Source organism: Physeter macrocephalus, chromosome 4 (genome assembly GCF_002837175.3).
Source record: "Physeter macrocephalus isolate SW-GA chromosome 4, ASM283717v5, whole genome shotgun sequence".
Lineage (NCBI taxonomy): Eukaryota > Metazoa > Chordata > Mammalia > Artiodactyla > Physeteridae > Physeter > Physeter macrocephalus.
The window spans coordinates 114548708-114566732 of NC_041217.1; the positions used below are offsets into that span (position 1 = coordinate 114548708).

General features: G+C 35.4%; 1 long non-coding RNA gene across 4 annotated transcripts in view; it reads right to left on the reverse strand.

Annotated features, from left to right (window-relative positions):
- The window catches only part of LOC129392083 (uncharacterized), a 55817-nt gene extending 38146 nt beyond the window's left edge, over positions 1–17671 (reverse strand). For all 4 annotated transcript variants that reach the window (XR_008617219.1, XR_008617222.1, XR_008617220.1 and 1 more), the window contains exons 1-2: positions 17589–17671; positions 16686–16783 (exon numbers count right to left, since the gene is read on the reverse strand). This is a non-coding gene — a long non-coding RNA (uncharacterized lncRNA). The remainder of the gene's footprint in view (positions 1–16685; positions 16784–17588) is intronic.
- Positions 17672–18025: the final 354 nt, after the last annotated feature.

An 18025-nucleotide genomic window follows, 5' to 3' on the forward strand; every position in this document is an offset into this window, starting at 1 on the left:
TCCATTAGGTCAATCCCTCTATCCCTTGTCGTGGTAGTGTCCAATGCACTCACCACTAGCCACGTGTGCTCATTTAAATGTAAACAAATTAAATTGAAATACAGTTAAACATTAATATCCTCATTTGCAGTAGCTGTATTTCCAGTGCTCACATATTAAATATTCCTTTGGATGGCACTGAGAGTCTTTAAGGGTCCTGAGATCAGTTTCTTTCATTTTTCCCTCTAGTAAGTAAAACATGGCTACATGAATGTGGCTCAATTCTCCTACATCTGTCTCTCCTCTCCCTTAAAGAGTATAGCCTAGATTAAAGTTACACAAAACAAAACCTAAATTCTTCACATTGTCTGAAATCAAAGCTGGATCAACAAATGACCTTGGAGAGTCAAAAATGTATGTGCAGGCTATGAAGGTCTTGAATTAGAGTGTGCTGTCAGGTTATCACTGCTTAGAATAAGTTATTTATTTATGTCATTTTTTGCCTAATTCACCAGAAACTAAACGCATATAATAATGAAATGGGAGTTGATATTGGTGGCGGTCTAGAAGCAAGGTGAGTTCATTATGAAAAGAGAAGGAAGGTAAAAGAAGCCAGGAAATATAATGCGAGTTGAGAGAGGAAAGAGAAACAGCCACTGCTTTACAATTTTGACAAAAGCAGGCTGTTTGGTTAACAATAACAACCAGGAGAAAAGCAGATTTTCAACAAAAGTGCTTTATGTGGACAAAATCTATTGAGCTAAGTGCATCTCAAATCCCCCCAGCATAAAAGCTCAAAGAGCAAACATTTTTTAATACTGACATTTCCAGTGTATACAATACTTCCCTTCATCCCGAAGCCAAGCACAATTGTAACAATTTAGCTCTTGTCAATCTGCTTCGCTCTTTGCATCCTTATGCCTTAAATAGCAAGGTGAGATCTAGGCAAATTGGGCTGGGAACAGGGACCTGGCTCTGTGCAAGTGCACATTGAAATACAGACACTTGAAGGATATTATCTCAGGGTCTAACTGACAAAAATGTAGGTTTATGCAGGATTTTTTTCTCCCTTAGTGAAATTTGAAAACTGAGTGATAGAAGAAATTGAGTGATGGGATAGCGATACCAGGATGTGGTCATTGTATTTATCAGTGCCATATGACGATCAGAATTTTAGGAAATATGGAATGATTCAAATTTGTAAAGGTGGAAATGACACAATGTTTTAGAAAGCTGGATTTGTTTTTTGGTTTTTTTTTTTGGATTTTTTTTTAACAGTGGTGAACAAAACAAATTGCCATGGAATGAGGGAGACCCACAACATAATATAAATGCATAATATATTTGAAGTAGTATCATTAAGTGCTATGCTGAAAAATTAAAGTAAAATGAGGGATAATGAACGATGGTGGCTGGTATTTTAGATGCGATAGAAAGTGAAGATGTTTATCAGGGGGCCATTTGAGAAAGGGCTTAAATGGAGCAAAGGAGAGCAAACCACTAGATTTCTGGGAAAACCAGCTTTCCAGAATGAGAAAATATCGAGTTCAAAGGGCTTGAAGCAGCTAAGTGCTTTGGATAGTTTGTAAAATAGGAGTCCCGTGTGGATGAATCAAATGAAGTAAGGAAAAGTGTATGACAAAATGAAGTTAGGGTCCCATTCAAAGACCTACTGATGTAGGGTATATTTTTTTAATATATAATTGGAAACTGATCATTTCTTAGCATCATCACTGTTTCCATCCTAGTTAAAGACACCACCCTTGCTTGCTTGGCTGAATTATTTCAGCAAACACCTAACTGCTTCTAACTTACTGCTGTAAAATAAAGCCTTCTGTCCCCTCCTGTCAATCTGTATTTACTCATCAACCAGAGTGATCCTTTACAAAAATAACTCAAGACAACAACACTGTTTAAGACCTCCATTAAAAGGGCTTCTCTGTTGGTGCACTGGTTAAGAACATGCCTGCCAATGCAGGGGACACGGGTTCGACCTCTGGTCCAGGAAGATCCCACATGCCGCCGAGCAACTAAGCCCATGCACAACTACTGAGCCTGCAGTCTAGAGCCCGCGTGCCACAACTACTGAGCCTGTGTGCTACAACTACTGAAGCCCGCGCACCTAGAGCCCATGCTCCACGACAAGAGAAGCCACCGTAATGAGAAGCCTGCGCACTGCAATGAGAGTAGCCCCTGCTTGCTGCAACTAGAGAAAAGCCCGTGTGCAGCAATGAAGACCCAACACAGCCAAAAAATATATAAATTTATTTAAAAAAAGACCTCCATTAAAAATTAAAACAATCAAACAAAGTTCTTATCCTCTATGTTCTTACCATAGTCTGCATGGCTGCGACTGTCACCCCTCTCTCCTTATCTCCTATTGAGTTCTTGTCCAAATGCACCAGCTTCTTTCTGCTCCTCAAAAATACCAAGCATGGGACTTCCCTGGTGGCACAGTGGTTGCGACTCCGCCTGCCGATGCAGGGGGCACGGGTTCGTGCACGGGTCCAGGAAGATCCCACATGCAGCGGAACGGCTGGGCCCGTGAGCCATGGCCGCTGATCCTGTGCGTCCAGAGCCTGTGCTCCACAACCAGAGAGGCCACAACAGTGAGAGGCCCGCGTACCACAAAAAAAAAAAAAACTAAAAACCACAAGCATGACCCCACCTCAAATCCTTAGTCCTGAGCCTTGGAGCAAACTTTCCTCAGATATCCCAAAGAGCATATCTTCTTTTCCACTCAGGTCACTGCTCTCATTTTACCTCAGCAGAGAGAATGTCCACCAAACTACCATCCCTTCCTGTCAGTTTCCAGCCACCTCCTCCATTTTACTTTTCATTTACTTTTCCATTTTCTGTCTTCTTGTACCAGAATAAAAGTTTCCTGGGAGCAAGGTTTTTGTTTTATTCATTGTTTATTGGTAAAACCTAGAACTCTACCTGAAACCTCGTAGTTGGTCAGCAAATTTTTGTTTTTAATAAATGAATGAGAAACTGACGATAGCAGCAAGTCAACTTGCTGACAGATTGGAGGTTAAGCGTGAGAATAACAGAGGAGTCAGGATGACAGCAAAGATTTATCCATAGAAACAGGGTGAATGGTAGCTCCATTCACTGAGATGGAAATCAGAGGAGAGAAGGAGAGTGGAGGAAAAATCAAGTGTTCTGGTTGGAAATGTTAGCTTTCATTGTTTGAGTTTAGTTTAGACTATTAAGGGCAACTAAGGCACAACAGTAAATCATAAGTATCTTACCTAGAAGGTGATTTGAAATAGGTTTCATAGTATAACATCCATCACAGTGTAATTGTTTTGACCAAACATATTCTATCATAGAGTACGATAGCAGGAAATCTTTAGAAATTAGGGGTTCCTTGGAGTGTTCTAAGGAGCACATGTGGTACCAGACATATAAAAAATTCCCCAGCCCCACTTTCCACTTCAACTAGAGTGTTTCTCCTTTCACAGGACAAAGAAAATGTTCTGAGGATAGTAAATAAAGAAGTTTTAAATAGCTTCAAATTTTGAAAGCAGAAACCTGAAACTTCTTTTTCAACAAATAGAAACTGTTAGGAGCCAGAGAGGTGAAATAATTTGCCCTTGATCACAAGTTGGCTGGTGGTGGAGCCAAGTTCAAGCAAGGTCTGTTAATGCCAAGGTCATTTCTCTATGTTCTGCTCTAACACAATACATTTATATCAAAGCCAACTATCACATCATGAAAGGACTTGGGATCTGTAAAGAGACCTGAGCATAGTGGTGGTCTAAAGCCAGCTCGTACTAGTTTATGAGAGCTGATTTATTAAATTTTCAGAAGTTTTGGTACCTGATTATTAAACTCATGCATAATTAAATATTAAGCTATATAAACTTACAATTAAATGATTATATTAAAAAATTAACGAACACTCAAAACTCATCTATTTTTTTTTACTACATTTTACCATTTTCTATATTCTTGATGCTATTTGTGTCTATTGCCTCTTTATGGTATAAATACTGTATAATGCTTTGCCACTAAACCACACTTCCAAATTCTTCATTCAGTGACATCATGCAGGTAGTGTGAAATCTGCCATGGTGGGAGTATTTACACCATGAAAATTGTCAAATGTCACCATTTGACAGCTCTCATCCTTCATCCCTCCCACCCACAACAGCCAGAGCTTGTTAAATATAAACCAGTACACCATTGCCTGAAAATAAATATTACACTATTGTTTATCTTTTCTGGGATCTTGGGTAAATCATTTAACCCCTCTCTTAACTTGGCCTGAAAATCAAATACATCAATACCACCCTTATCTGATACTTGTATTGATTAAATGAGATAATATATATGAACATTCACAAAAGACTGCCCTATACACAGGACTACTATTACCCCATATGGCACATTTTTGAAAATTTTAAAAAATCTCAGTGCAGTTAAAACCCTGATTTGTCATAATATTATCATAATATACTGATTTTTATGACAAAAAAATACAACTGCCATTTGCCAGAAAATTATCAAAATAACTCTCACGTATTACTCTCTGGGAAAAATCATGTAGACTCTGTATGTTCAAGCAGCCCACAGAGTAAAACAAAAAATTTTTACTTTGATATATAAAGCCTCTGCCTAAATGTTCACTCACTTGTTTCTCTATATAATTCTATTCAAAATCTTTCTTACTTTTTTTTTGTGGGGGGGGGCTTGTCAAAAACATAACAAACAAGGAGTTGTACGTTCTTTCATTTTCTATGAAGGAGGACTCTCAGAAAAATTGTCTATCTGGGGCCTAAAGCTCCCCAGTAACACTCAGTAATGCCTTGTTCTTGCATGAAACAGATGGAGTTGATAGAAGGGGTCTATTGTTCTTACACAGTACACAGTTTCTGAGACTCTTCCAAAGGGATGACTGCATCATCTACAGGGATGAGGAGAATATGTCACCCTGAAGGTCTCATGTCGAAAAACAGTTCTGCTTACAAATTGTTTTTGCTTGTTCTGGTATGAGGTTTGTATGAAACTTCAGTGTCATGAATAAGGTAAGAGAAGATTGGGTTTAAGTATCATCAACTGACTTAAAGTTGTGTTATAATATGTCCCCATCTCTGAACAATCCCTAGTCATGTCTGCAGGCTCTTAGCTCTATGAAATATTGCCAGTTATGTCAGGCATTTTGAATCGATAGGAAATAAAGACAAGGTGAGTTGTTTGATTGAACTAAGTTTCTTGTTTAGTTTTCATTGTTTTCAAAAGCAATGGGGAATTGCAAACACAAAATTCAGGGTGGAGGGTCATTATGGGATAGGGGAACATAGGTAGTCGCTAAAATTTGGCAGTTTTCTAGTTATTGACCTGATTGGTGGCTTCATTAAATTATATTTTATAACAAATATGTGTATATTTATAATATAAGCTATAATTGTCTGTATATAGATTATTATATACCATAATAAAGACGATAAAATAAATTATCCTAATTTTTACAGACACTAGAGTTACAAGACTTTCACAAACTGTTACTAACTTGAATCTTCATTGCACATATAATAGACAGGTGTTGTCTTTTTCTCTAAGCTCTGCAAAGAATTTAAGTCTATATTCATTGTGAATGTTTCATGTGATTAGAATGTTGGAATAATTATAAGTAAATAATCATAAAATTCATGTCTTTTCCAGAAAGCAAAATTAAAGCATTTAAAACATGCTTTATGTTAAATAAGAATGGTTTATTTAAAATGAGTATATTCAACTTAGGTAATAAGTGTTATTTCTTCCTTTTCTGAGAAGTGTCCTTGGGTATTGAGTACCATAAGCCATTGCACATATGGAGTGAATTTTTAGAAAGAAAATCACTAGCACCTGGATTTCAGTAACATTCAAAATGTCTTTTGTATGTTTCCAGCTGGCAATATTTTTGCTCATAGAGAATATAGGTTTATAAGTTAGTTTTTTTCTTTATCCAGACCATCCTATCTCCTTTATCACCTTTCTCATCCCTATTTTATGCCTCTTTAATTATAATAAAATCGATTATGCTCTAAATTCTACATTAAGCTCCAGTGACTGATTTTTTTCCATTTTCTATTTTAATTTATTTACTAAGCTTCATGCTACATACCTGAAGGTTCTCCTAACATTATTTTTATGTGATGCTGAATGATACTGCACTATTAGATATAAAAATTAGTGGACCAAATTTGAACTCCTTTTAAAATTTTATAATCTGAATGACAAATGTCTTCTAGAATCTATCAAGTTTTCAAATTTTAAAACACTTTCAGGAGATGGAAGTACTCTGGGTTCTCTTCATAAATTCTGTGAACAAACAATTAACACACGAGTTGTTTTTCCCTCACAATTTATTCCCAGAAAGGTGAGCTAAGTTGGTGGATTCTTAGGGCCCAGAAGAGATGAGAACTCAACCTAAGACTCTGATTCTTGAGATTCTCAGAATTCATCACTTCTATTTAAAATTTTCTTTATTATGTTTCTAAACCTATAGCACGTTTTTTTCCCTTTTTTCTTTCTCTTTTTAAAGAGATAAACAGAATGATTTTATGTTTAGGCAGATTTTTCTCATAACTCTAATTCATATTTGCCTGACTATTTTGCCTTGCGGTTTACCACTGTTATTACTGCCAATTCCATAAAATGTGTTCCAACATCTTAGATTTAATAAGCACAATTAAGGATTTGTATTTCTATAATCATTAAAAATAATTTCACGATGATATACTTAAAAGACATAATTTCCTCGCTAGCTTGTATAAATTAACAGCAGCAATACCCCTTGCTGATGCCGTGGGGACTTCTGTATTAACATAGACCCGAGGAGCCAGAGGGAATAGCGAAGGAGAAGGGCAGTAGCCGGGAACCAGTTCCTCTCAAATCTTTGCATTAATAATGCCTTCTTTGCCGTTCAAGAGCAAAATGATGGAGCAAAGCCAGCAGTACCCAAACTGTAATAGCCCATGGTAATTCAAATGTGTGATTCCAAAAAAAAAAAAGCAGAAGTAAAGGTTCACAGCACTTCCTTTGGAGTTTGATTGTTTTAATTTTGCAGAAATCCTAGGGGCATGCATGACCTTTATCCTACTACCTTGTCTCACACCCACACCACCACCCACTGGTTAAAGTCAATGAGTAGTCAGGAAGACACTTTTTCTTCTCAAGTAGCACCACTTCACAACATTCCTCTTTTTTACCAATGTAAACCTTTGAAGGGCTTTCCTCCATTTGTTTGCCTTTGCCTGATCTTTCTAGCTGTCAGAAGATGATGTTTTACATTTTAGGAGAACTGTAATTGTACATAATGTCTCAGGCTGGATGATACACATTCCAGACATATGCTATTGAAGTTATAACTATTATTTGAATCATTATATAAATTATCCAGTAATTACAAATGTAATGCAGATCCATTTCAGCATAAGTCATCAGATAACAATTTGAATTTATTTTAAAGAAACATCCTTAGACTTCTTTCAAAAGGAAAAAAAATCTATCTGCCATTTTTTGGAACTAAACAAACAAAAACTTAATAGCATTTTTTCTGACTCTGTACATAAAAGAGAATTTTATTTTGCCCCAAAGCGACTCCTGTCCATTAGAGATACTTGCCAGATGACATAAGATCTTCTACACTGACAGATTCAGTGGCTATTTGGAAAGCTTCGCTGCCACCTGCAGCTGCACCTGCTGCAAGGTTTTACTTGTAGATTCCTTGGTGAGTTCAAAATCTATTGCCTAGATTAGTAAAATGAGGCTAATCCTAGAAGCAATTTTCTAGTATAGCTAAGGAGTTTCCCTGGGTAGGAGTGGACTATACAGATATGTTCTTCCCTTGCAGATTTACATGAGCTAATGGTTGTATAAACAGTAAATAAATTGTGCATTGGGATGTAATTTTCTTCATTAACTAACATTATTGTACTAAAATTGCCTAGGTCGGAATTTACCATAGAGTTAGTCCTCAGATAAGTAGTGAGTTCAAAAAGAAGAAATTGACTCTAGAATCTTCTGCTTTTTCTATTCTGTAATTTCATCTGTTTCTAGCAGAAATTTAAAAAAAAATGTGTTTTGTGATTTTATAATGTTGTATTTGTTTCAAAATAGGAAATCTTTAACTTATCAAATTGGAAATGAAAAATCCAAACTTGGTACCATGTCCTTGTAGGTACTGGTCAATGTGGTCCCAAGGGATAGTTCTGATCTCAACTCTTACCACTCTCCCTGGTTCATAGTGGTCTAACCACTCTGACTTCTTGAGGATCTTCAAATATACTAAGAATACCCTGGCCTCAGGGCCTTTACCCATGCTCTTTCTTAGGACTGAAACAGCAATTCCTTAGGTATCTGCACACCTGGGCTCCCCCTCTTCATTTAAGTGTCATCCAAGCAGAGAAGTCCACTCTAAATGCCCTGTCAAATATATCAGTGTTTCACCACACAATCATCAAATGTTCTTTTAGCCTGATCCATTATTTTTATAATTTTTCCCATCACCAGATATGTTATAAATTGATTTGCTTATCTGTTCATTAATTTTCTCCTCCCAAAGGGTATAAGTTCCACAAGTACAGGAACTTCGGGTATTTTGTTTTCATGGTTCAGTCCTTTGTGCAAAATGAGTAGTTCACAAATATTTGTTTAAAAAATTCATAAAGGAATGATACATTAGACTTTGGTATAGCTTATAAGACAACTTTCCATAATTTATTTTCAAAATTAACAAAATATTTAATGTCTTAACAGATTAAGTAACTGAAGTTGACTTTCTTTTGTTGTGAAATTGACATTTTCACAGATTATATAAAATAGTAAACTAAGCTTTTTCTTAATATTTTAATAGTTTGAAATTATGGCAAAATGAGAGTACATACTTTGGTAAAGATATATTTTTTTAAAATTTTTATTGGAGTATAGTTGATTTACAATTTTGTGTTATTTTCAGATGTACAGCAAAGTGAATCAATTATACATATATACATATCCACTTTATTTTAGGTTATTTTCCCATATAGTTAATTACAGAGTACTAAGAAGGGTTCTCCGTTCTATACAGTAGGTCCTTATTAATTATCCATTTTATATATAGTAGTATGTATATGTCAATCCCAATCTCCCAATTTATCCCTCCCCTCCCCCGCCACTTTCCCCCCTGGTAACCATAAGTTTGTTTTCTATCTCTGTGACTCTATTTTGTTTTGTAAATAAGTTCATTTGTACCATTTTTTTTTAGATTCCACATATAAGTGATATCATATATTTGTCTCTCACTGTCTGACTTACTTCACTCAGTATGACAATCTCTATGCCCATCCATGTTGCTGCAAATGCCATTATTTCATTCTTTTTCATGGCTGAGTAATATTCCATTGTATATATGTACTACATCTTCTTTATCCATCCCTCTATCGATGGACATTTATGTTACTTCAGAGTCACTTTCTTATTCATGATCTTATTCATATAAAGCAGCACATTACTTCCAGTATTAGGGATTCTGTTTGCCAAAGTATAAAAGAATCACCAAATATGACATTTTAACCAAGATAGGGACAGTCTCAATGTGACTTAACCTCAAATCAATGTAACTTTTTCTCTTCCTTTTAGATGAGAATGGACTACCTGAATTTAAGGATGTTTTCATATGAAGATGGCCATAGTTCTATCATTGTCAATTAATTGAAAAAGTCTGCTTCACACAAGATGTCAGACAATTTGTTTATTATTTTAACATTTTAGAGTTTTTATTTAAAGTCTTTGATTTATCATTTTATCTTTTTATTTGCTTTATTTATAAAATAAAGTAAGTTTGAATTTATTTATTTAATGAATTAATTTAATTAATATGTATTCTACTATTAAGTGTATTCAATATATTGTGCCCTAACAGCCCTTAAGTAGTTTTTTTTTCTGTGTTTTTATCACTGATTTATTATAAGGTCAGGTTCATCTGTTTCTTTTGTTTTTCATCTACAGGATTTAAAAATAATTAGTACAACACATGATTAAAGTTAAAATTCTATACAAAAGATATACATAGAGAAATCCTGTTTTCATTGATGTCCCTCTACCACAATTTTTCCCGTCTCTTATTTTTATTAGACTACTGATGATCCTTATGATTGTGTGTGTTTTGCTAATTTAAACATGATAGCATGTGTATTATTTTTCCTCTTACTTATCTAGAAATTAGTATATGATACACAAAATGTTGTACTTTGCTTTCTTAAGTTTGCAATATATCCTGGAGTTCTCTTTATATTAGTACATTATTTTTTAAGGTTGCATAGATCTGCCAAGTAAAATAACCAGTTTCTTCAGCTGGATATGTAAGTTGCTTTCAATGTTTGCTGGTATAAACAATGCCACAATAAATAACCTTATACATATACCATATCATATTTCTTCAATGTATATATATATCCCAATTAGATTCCTCAAATTGGGGTTGCTGTGCCAAAGAGTATGTGTGTTAGTAATTTTGATTGATATAGCCAATACTCTTCTGCATAGTTTTACAACAACAGCAATAATATACAGAAGTGTATTCGCACATATTTGCCAACAAATATTTGGATTTTAGCCAATTTGGTATATGAAGAATGTTATATCTCAGTATAGTTTTAATTTATATTTCTTTTATGTGAGGGAGGTGGAACATTTTTTTATTTGTTGAAAAGATATATATATATATTTTTTTTTGCTTATGAACAATTTGTATTTTTTGCCATTTTTCTATTTTTTTGGTCTTGTTCTTAACAATTACTCGAAGGTTCTTTCTCTATTAAGGAACTTAAAGATTTGTGACATGGGTGGCAAATATCTTTTCTCAGTTGGCTCTTTTCATTTTTGTTTTATTTTCTTCATGATGTTTCTTTAATTTTTCTTATTTTTGTACAATTTTTAAGGGTTACTTTCCACTTACAGTTACTACAAAATATTGGCTATATTCCACTTATTGCATAACACATCCTTGAGCCTATGTTACACCCAATAGTTTGTAACTCCCACTCTTCCTCCCCTTATTGTCCCTCCCCTTCTCCCCACTGGTAACCACTAGCTTGTTTTCTATATCTGTGAGTCTACGTCTTTTTTGTTATATTCACTAGTTTGTTGTATTTTTTGAATTTCATGTATAAGTGATATCACACAGTATTTATCTTTCCATCTGACATCTCACCCATCTTTATTTCTCTTTGTCATGCAGTTTTTTAAAATATTGTTTTTGCTGTTAATGTATGAAATTTTGTAGTTTTTATTTTTTACCCTAAACCATCTGAACTGAAAATTTGCTGTGATGAACTTACATATGTGTCATAGCAAAAACATGAAAGTAAACTCATGAGAATTGGTTAGAGAATGTGGAGTGTACTGTCATCATGTCTTAGCTGCAGTACCTGTAGGATCACACCTCCTGCCAAAAATGTTTATGTGTTCTAACTCTCACTAACCTTTACCCACCACCACTGTAACAGTGCCTGTAGATTCTATGTCTTTCTTCCATGAAATCTCCCTGGAGCATTTCTTCAAGTGGTAAATGCCATGTTTTTGAAATTGTCATTTTTGTTTATTTTGCTAAGTGTTTTTTAGTTTTTTTATGTTTGAAACAAAGTATTTAATGGAGTTTATTTATATAACAGATTATGTTCATTGCAGTATAGAAATAAAGCAAAATTTGTATTGAATACCACAGGAATCACTGCATGCAGAACACAAACTTACCAAATAATAAGTTCATTAAGTGTTTAATTATTAGGTAATTGATGTTTTAAATGCTTTATGTTATGCAAAAGCCCATGGAGGATTGTTCTATTGCTGTTTTAGAGTGTTTATTGACATCTGGGGAAATTAGCTGGAGGTTTTGGATGGGCCAATTGTATTATTATTATTTCCATTTAATATAATGGAATATAGGCTCCCTCTATCTGAAAATTTGCCATCAGCATGTTGACTAGCATGTGTTAGATTCAGATAAAGTGTTGTTTGTACTCGTATGAATTCTTTTCTTTTCTTTTTTTTTTTCACATTTAGATCCTTGATGTATTTGAGTTCTACCTGGTGTTTGGTGTGATCTGTAGTACCAAATTTTTTCTTCTGCCATATGGCTACCCAGTTGTCCCAACTCCATTTATCAATAGACTCCATCTTTACTCAACTTCTTTAAGATGTTATTTCATAAACTGTATTCACCTATGTACTTGTGTCTATCCAACTCTTAAATATTATCCTTTTTTGGAGGTGCAAATATCTCTTTGAGATAGTAATTACATTTCCTTTGATATATATCCAGAAGTGGAATTACTGGATCATAGAGTAATTCTATTTTTAATTTTCCAGGAAGCTCCATACTGTTTCCTCTCATGACTGGCCCAATCTATATTCCCACCAATAGTGTACAATGGTTCCCTTTTCTCCACACTTGTTATTTCTTATCTTTCTGATCATAGCCAGCCTAAGAGATGTGATATGATATCTCACCATGGTTTTGATTGCATTTTTCTGATGATTAGTGATATTGAGTACCTTTTCATGTACTTGTTGGCCATTGGTATGTCTTCTTCAAAGAAGTATTTATTTAGGTCCCTTGTCCATTTAAAATTTTTTTTCAATTTATTTAAACTAAAAAAAAAGTTCACCCATTTCTCCCACTCACATCTGCCAACCACCAATCTATTCTCTATATCTAAGAGCTTGTTCTTATTTCAGTTAGTATAACATCCTCAAGGTCCATTCATGTTGTTGCAAATGGCAAGATTTCATTCTTTTTTACAGCTAATTAATATCCCATTATATACATATATATGTGTGTGTATATATATATATATGTATGTATATGCACGTTTCTTTTTCCATTTTTCTATCGATGGACAGTTAGATCATTTCCATATCTTCGTTATTGTAAATAATGCTTTAATGAACATGGGATATATCTTTTCAAGTTGATGTTTTTATTTTCTTCTGATAAATACCCCACAGTGGAATTGCTGGATCATATAGCAGTTCTGTTTTAATCTCCATACATTGCAGCATTTTTCACAACAGTCAAGACATGGAAACAAACTAAATATCCATCGATCGATAAATGGATAAAGAAAATGTGATATAGATAGATAGGAATATTACTCAACTGTAAACAAGAAGGAAATCTTATCATCTGCAACAACATGGATGAACCTGGAGTACATTATGCTAAGTAAAATAAGCCACACAGAAAGATAAATACTGTATGATCTTACTTATATATAAAATCTAAAAAAGTCAAACTCATAGAAGCAGAGAGTAGAATGGTGGGTGCCAGTGGTGGGGGAAATGGGGAGATGTTAGTCAAAGGATATAAACTTTCAGTTATAAGATGAATAAATCCTAGAGATCTAAGTATAGCATGGTGTTTATAGTTAATAATACTGTATTGTATACTTGACATTTACTGAAAGAGTAGATCTTAAGTGTTCTCACCACACACACACAGACACACACACAAAAGGTAACTATGTGAGGTGATGGATGTACTAATTAACTTGACATAGCAATCATTTCAGTGTGTATGTATGTTAAATCATGACACTGCTCATCTTAAAGAAAGATATCACATTGTACAACCTAAATATATAAAATTTTTATTTGTCAGTCATACCTCAGTAAAGCTGGAAAAAACAAACAACAGCTAAAAATTTTCCCAAATTAATGACAAACACCAAACCAGATTCAAACTCACTAAGCAGAATAAATACAAACACATGTATACACATGCCTCCCCCTCACACACACATACTCACACACACACTACTAGACATATAATATTTAAATTGTAAAAAAATCAATTGACTATATATCTCATGTTTAGACTTTATCTTCTGTTCCATTGATCTATTTGTCCATCTTTATGTCAATACTAAATTGTCATGATTATAAAATAATCAAAATAAGCCTTAAAATTAAAAAAAAATTAAAAATCCTTTAGAGCTCTGCCTAAGCTTTCTTATCTTCTCATTCTCTAGACTATCCTTAAGGAATTTTAATCATTCTTAGAACTTTATCTCCTATATGCTGGTGACTCTCAAATATAAACTTCCAGCCCTGTTCTCTCTTGAGTTTTTCATCTGACTATCGAATTGCGTACTTCACTGATTTACTGTCCAAAAGGAATCTCAGCCTCAAAATGTACATAACTTAGTCAAATTTCCTGCTCATGAGGTCCAATATCCAGTCTTTTATGTCAGTTAATAACAACACCTTCCATGCAGTTGCTCAAATATTTACTTCATCACTTCTTCACATCCACATTCCCACCCAATCATTAATTATGTCCTCTTTTTTATTTCCTAAATAACTGTCAAAACTATTTGATTCTCTCCACCTTCATCGCTACCACACCAGACAAGAAATCATGATCTGGTTTCTTTCTCTTCTTTCACTCATTTTTGCACCACTTCAGTCCATTCTTCATATTGCTTCTCACACAAAGATTGTTTGAGGTAGAGATTTGATAATGCTGTTTCCTGATGACAATCCTTTTATGGCTTCCACTTAACTATATAATAAAATCCAATATCTTTTACATGGTTTAAAACGTTCCCATGATATGTTAACCACCAGCCTCTCACCTTTGTTATTTAACTCCAGACATATGAGTTTCTTTCAAGTTCTGAATGCATCATGCTTTTTCTGCTTCTGAAATTTCACATACAGTATTCTCACTTCCAGCAATAATCACTCACCCCCTGTTTATTTTTCCTGGCTAACGTTTCTTCATTTTCAAGTCTTAAATGACATTCCTCAAGAAGGCATTCACCAGTTCATTCCTTCAACAAATATATATATTAAGAACAAACTATGTATCAGGCACACTTTAAGGTATTGGGGGGTATAGCATTTACCAAAGCTTATGGAAGCTGCCTTCTATTCTGGGAGAAGGCAGATGTAAGCAAATATGAATAAGTAAATCCACGGAATAATAGATAGACAGGCAGTACTGATACACACTCATTATGTACTGGAAAAGTGGTTCTGTTGGTCAAAATATTGAGATACATATTTTATCCACTGCCCTGAGCTTCCAAATATCCTCTTGTGAAATGATTAACCCAGTTCTTCACTCCAGGACTCCCAGACCATCTATGCCTGGCACAGCAGAGGTTCTCCTCCTCTGCCTCCTGCATTTATTTTGCTTAGTTGGCGCTAGAGTCTTTCAATCCTCCAAAGGTACCAATTCCCAAGCACTATCAATTGATCCCCCAGGGATTCTGAAGCTCCTACCCTTCTGACATGCATGGTCTTGTGACCCTGGTAAACTACACTTAAGCATCATTGAGAGGGTCATCCAATTGTCCAGCCCACCAAGGTTTCTGCTGATTAATCTCCCTACTTCTACTTCTTAGCATCCAGGAGCCTGCACAGAATCCAATAAGAGAAAAAGTAATCCCTAGAGACACCACTGGCACTTTTCCAGACAAATGTCTAGAACCTCTTTCCAAGCACGTCTATGACCACTGCCTTGCAAATAATCTCCGAGTCACATTTTTGTGGCTGCTTGTGGAAATTGCTTGATGAAAATGATCCAGTAGTAAGAAAGATGATGATGATGCAAAAGACATGGAAGAATTGCCAGAGAGATTCTTTGAATAGGTTTCAGAAATGGAACTTCCTATACAGGTATATGATCTGGCCTTAGATACAGGAATGGGTGGTTCATACAAAGCAGCAAGATGAAGGTGGGGGTTATATGCACAGGTGATGGTAAGGAGTGGATGTGATTATAGAAGCCCTGGTTTTGCTTCTATTTTTGGGAGAATGAGATGCATGCCATTAAGTGAGAGTTATTATGTAGAAACAATTATAGAGACCACCAAGTCTACACCAAATATCTTTGCTACATATACTTTTACAACTCTTTACTTCCTGTTTCCTAACTCTCCTTATATTTTTAATTTCTTGTAAAACATATGTCTTGATCATAAGTCCTACCATATCCTTTCCAGCTTTGTCTGGCATAGTGTGGCCATAAAATAAATATTGATTGAATTGAACTAAAATAAATTGAAAAACATGGAATAAAAAGAAAACTGCATGGAATGGAGTGGGACAGTATGGAATAATTCCCAGTTTGAATGACTCTTGTTATTCACTTAAAAAAAAAAAAGAGAGAGAGAGAGAATGTAGTAAGAGAAAAAAGAATATTAAGAATGTTTGTGGGCTTTCCTGGTGGGGCAGTGGTTGAGAGTCCACCTGCCGATGCAGGGGACACGGGTTCGTGCCGCGGTCCGGGAGGATCCCACATACCGTGGAGCGGGTGGGCCCGTGAGCCATGGCCGCTGAGCCTGCGCATCCAGAGCCTGTGCTCCGCAATGGGAGAGACCACAACGGTGAAAGGCCCGCGTACCGCAAAAAAAAAAAAAAAAAAGAATGTTTGTGAGGAATGACAAATTTGGTTTTGAATATGCTGATTTTCATGTGGTTGGAATCCATCCAAATGGAGAGCTTACATAGGAAGTAAGATGTAAACGTGGAGAGTTTAGGAGTGAGATTCAGGCTACATATATAGATTTGGTTATCATCAAGCTAAAGGGGTATAGGTAGTCGTTGAAACTGTATGTGATTTTGTGTGTTGCCACCTAACAATGCTTTGTAATTAGAAGCCAAGGAGGCAAAAACTAAACCTGAGATAACACCAACATTTAAGTCAATGAATTGGATTTTGCACTTACATTTCCTTTTCTTGTTAATCATTAAAAGGTTCATGAATTTTTTTCCTCTTCCTCGTTTTCTCCTTCTTCATTTTTTCTGGCAGGTAGATTTTAAGCTCCTAGAAGGTAACATTTAGAGCTTTTATTTTCTATACCCCAAGTGCTGTTCACATTGAGTTTGATAACGATTTGTCACTTGCTTATCTAGTTATGTTGGTGTTGCTAGAGGATAGGTATGTTGAGTTTAGGTCTAAACTTAGAAAACTCCTTTGGAAAGCTGACTCAGATGACATAAAATCGTGGAAAACAAAGTAGGTTTTCAAAAAACGGCAAGCTGGCATTGGCAGCTTAATCATTTTTCACCTTTTGATTATTATATAACCTCACATTTCTTTTTCTTATATCTTACTGCCCCTAATCCTTATTCTTTCAAACCCCATTATGTTACCACACATTTCATTTCCCCTTTGAAAAACCCCCATTATTTTACTCTTTATAATATAAATGCAGTCTAGTTTGGGCATAGGGCCTGAGTGCTGTAAGTTCTTTCCATTGTAAGCACCAGGCCAGAGTAAAGACTAGTGTTGCTAACAGGTAAAGATATTGAATACTGCTGAAGACCTTTTTCAATGAAAACAATCAAATGCACATGTGTGAAAAAGAAAAGCTGACACTATGAGGTCAAAAGGACAGTAGCTGGTGGCAATTTAGCAAGGCAATAAACAGCTTTCAATAAAGCTAAGTCTTATTAATGAGGTAAGAATTCTTTCCTTATAGGAACTACAGGTTCACCAAATGCCTGGAAACATTTTGAACATTGGGAGAGAGAAGTGTTAGTGGACTCAGATAAAGTTCTAGTGATTTTGCTGCTTTATTTAGAAAATGTTATACTGAAATTAGAGTAATAGAAATACCATGACTTACTTTCCTTATAACATCAAAAAGAATTTTAGTGTAGACGATGGTGAATTCTTATCCTTTTATTCACATATTAATGCAACGCTTCTAGAAAAGATAAGAATTCAGATTTTTAGGACTCTTGTTATTCACTTAAAAAAAAAAAAGAGAGAGAGAGAGAATGTAGTAAGAGAAAAAAGAATATTAAGAATGTTTGTGGGCTTTCCTGGTGGGGCAGTGGTTGAGAGTCCACCTGCCGATGCAGGGGACACGGGTTCGTGCCGCGGTCCGGGAGGATCCCACATACCGTGGAGCGGGTGGGCCCGTGAGCCATGGCCGCTGAGCCTGCGCATCCAGAGCCTGTGCTCCGCAATGGGAAGGATCCCACATACCGTGGAGCGGGTGGGCCCGTGAGCCATGGCCGCTGAGCCTGCGCATCCAGAGCCTGTGCTCCGCAATGGGAG